We start from the raw sequence: 3,822 nt of genomic DNA, 5'->3' as shown, positions 1-3,822 counted from the left end.
ACAGAGAGACAGACACACAGACAGACAGACAGACAGACAGACAGACAGACAGACAGACAGAGACGCACAGACAGGGGGGAAATGAACAACACATCATATGCTGTGTGTGTGTGTGTGTGTGTGTGTGTGTGTGTGTGTGTGTCTCACGGGAGGGGAATTTGCTGATGTTGTTGGAAACTCTGATGAGCATGCGAGCTGCTTTCAGATGCTCCCCTCTCTTCACATGGATCTGAAATCAATCAATACATCAACCAATACATCAATCAACCAATACATCAATCAATACATCAACCAACCAACCAATACACCAATCAAACAACCAATACATCAATCAGTCAATACATCAATCAATACAACAATCAATCAATACATCAACCAACTAATACATCAACCAATACATCAATCAATACATCAATCAACTAATACATCAATCAATCAATCAATACATCAACCAGTCAATACATCAACCAACCAACCAATACATCAATCAACCAACCAATACATCAATCAAACAACCAATACATCAATCAATACATCAATCAACCAATACATCAACCAACCAATACATCAATCAATCAATACATAAACCAATCAAAACATCAACCAACCAATACATCAAACAACCAATACATCAATCAACCAATACATCAACCAGTCAATACATCAATCAATCATCAACCAGTCAATACATCAATCAATCATCAACCAGTCAATACATTAATCAACCAATACATCAACCAGTCAATACATCAACCAGTCAATACATCAAATCAACCAATACATCAATCAATACATCAATCAACCAATACATCAATCGATCAATACATCAACCAGTCAATACATCAATCAACCAATACGTCAATCAATCATCCACTACATCAATCAATATATCAATCAACCAACCAATACATCAATCAACCAATACATCAATCAACCAACCAACCAATACATCAATCAACCAATACATCAATCAATCAACCAATCAATACATCAACCAGTCAATCAATCAATACATCAATCAATACATCAATCAATACATCAACCAGTAAATACATCAATCAATCAATACATCAACCAATACATCAACCAGTCAATACACCAACCAGTCAATACATCAATCAATCAATCAATACATCGATCAATCAATACACCAATCAACCAATACATCAACCAGTCAATACATAAATCAACCAATACGTCAATCAATCAATACATCAACCAATACATCAATCAACTAATACATCAACCAGTCAATACATCAACCAGTCAATATATCAACCAACCAATACATCAACCAATCAATACATCAATCAACCAATCAATACATCAATCAACCAATCAATACATCAATCAGTCAATACATCAACCAACCAATACATCAATCAATCAATACATCAACCAGTCAATACATTAATCAACCAATACATCAACCAGTCAATACATTAATCAACCAATACATCAACCAACCAATACATTAATCAACCAATACATTAATCAACCAATACATCAACCAACCAATACATCAACCAACCAATACATCAACCAACCAATACATTAATCAATCAATACATCAATCAACCAATACATCAACCAACCAATACATTAATCAACCAATACATCAATCAACCAATACATCAAACAATACATAAATCAACCAATATGTCAACCAATACATCAATCAACCAATACATCAATCAATCAACCAGTCAATACATCAACCAGTCAATACATGAATCAATCCATAATCACAGCATCAGGTATCATTACTGGCCCCCAGTAGTGTAGTTCTACCTTAACCAGGATGTATGAATGGAGGATGCTGGGTAGTGTAGTTCTACCTGAACCAGGATGTATGAGTAGAGGATGCTGGGTAGTGTAGTGGTAGAGCAGTAGAGGATGCTGGGTAGTGTAGTGGTAGAGCAGTAGAGGATGCTGGGTAGTGTAGTTCTACCTTAACCAGGATGTATGAGTGGAGGATCATGAGGTTGGTGTTCATCTCAGCAGGGATTCTGATCTTCTGTGTCTGCAGCTCAGTGTACATACAGAACAGCACGTCATGGGCATTACGGTAGTTCCCTGGAACACACATGCACACAAACACGTCCTTTAGGATACTGTGTGTATATGAGTGTGTGTATATATGGAGACTTCACCCTAGACTCACTAGAGACTACTTGAGCACTCACCCCTAGACTACACAAGAGCTATTGAGAGACTCACCCCTATACTACAACTAGAGACTATTGAGACACACCCTAGACTACACTAGAGACTATTGAGACCTCACCGCTAGACTACACTAGAGCTATTGAGACTCACCCCTAGACTACACAAGAGACTATTGAGACTCACCCCTATACTACAACTAGAGACTATTGAGACATCACCCCTAGAACTACACTAGAGACTAATATTGAGACTCCACCCCTAGACTACACTAGAGAATATTGAGACTCACCCCTAGACTACACTAGAGAATATTGCAGACTCACCCCTAGACTACACTAGAGAATATTGAGACTCACCCTAGACTACACTAGAGATTATTGGAGACTCACCCCTAGACACTAGAACTATGACACACCCCTATAAACAGACTATTGAGACTCAGCCCTAGACTACACTAGAGAATATTGACAATTTCTTGAATTGTTTAACACTTTATTGGTAAATACATGATTCCATATGTGTTATTTCATAGTTTTTGATGTCTTCACTATTATTTCTACAATGTAGAAAATAGTAAAAATAAAGAAAAACCCTGGAATGAGTAGGTGTGTCCAAACTTTTGACTGTTACTGTACTACACAACACACAGTCATATGTATACACACATATTATATCCACACACCCATATATACTGTCGTGTCTTTGGCTATGCCAGATTAATTTGCTATGACGTCTATTCTATAAATACTTTCTCCGTAATTAATATTACTGATTGAACTAATCATCTAAATGTAATACCTAGAGAGGGACACCAACGAAATAATATTTATAGAGCTGTTATTCTCCGAATAAAACTCTTAAAGATTTAGTAAATATTTTACGTCAATAGCAGTCAACATTAATCGTCATCTTACTTCAGTCTCATCTGAAAGTTGTAAATTCTTGTTATTATCTGAACCATTCTGACATCGGATCGTCATCCTAATGTACCCGGAACAGAAAGTTATATTTTTGTCAATGGCTTTATATAGTGGAGGGAGAGGGGTGTGGCTGAAAAGTTTGTAACCCATGTCTCTTTACAGGGGGCGGGCCACTGGTTGAGCAGAAGCCCAAACTTATGAAACCCAAATCTCTCATTTGGAAGCTAAAATTAAATTTAATCTCTTCACAAATAATTTCATATTCAAGCATTTGAATTAAACAACAATTCCATGTGAACCGATACCTCTGACGTTTAGACTTTCACAGTAGCGTTTATGTCATTCTATATTGATGAGAATGTGTCAGGCGGCAACCGAACTGACATAATATACCTTAAGTACCACCGCATATGTACAGTTGGTTGGATTACCAGAATATAGTTCATTTCCCCAACTTCTGATGTTCCCAGAATCTCTATGTTAACCAAAGGGTTTTTCTTTGTCACATCAGTAGGGAAGAGGGACGGGGAGGGGGGAAAGAGGTATTTATGACTGTCATCACCTACCCCCAGGCCAACGTCATGACAATACACACACAACTCATATACACACACTCATATACCACACACTCATATACACACAGTCATAATGTATACACTCATTATCATATACACACACTCATATATCACACTCATATACACACACTCATATACAACACACACTCATATACACT

The 3,822-nt window shown here is 37.1% G+C and overlaps 1 protein-coding gene across 4 annotated transcripts in view; it reads left to right on the top strand.

Annotated features, from left to right (window-relative positions):
• LOC111969994 (rho guanine nucleotide exchange factor 10-like protein) overlaps positions 1-3,822 on the top strand; it is a 174,501-nt gene that overhangs the window by 40,225 nt on the left and 130,454 nt on the right. The window lies entirely within an intron of this gene.

This window comes from Salvelinus sp. IW2-2015, linkage group LG11, assembly GCF_002910315.2.
Source record: "Salvelinus sp. IW2-2015 linkage group LG11, ASM291031v2, whole genome shotgun sequence".
In the NCBI taxonomy this organism is placed as follows: domain Eukaryota; kingdom Metazoa; phylum Chordata; class Actinopteri; order Salmoniformes; family Salmonidae; genus Salvelinus; species Salvelinus sp. IW2-2015.
Note: the sequence above shows the minus strand (reverse complement) of the source record. Positions and strands in the feature narration are given on the sequence as shown.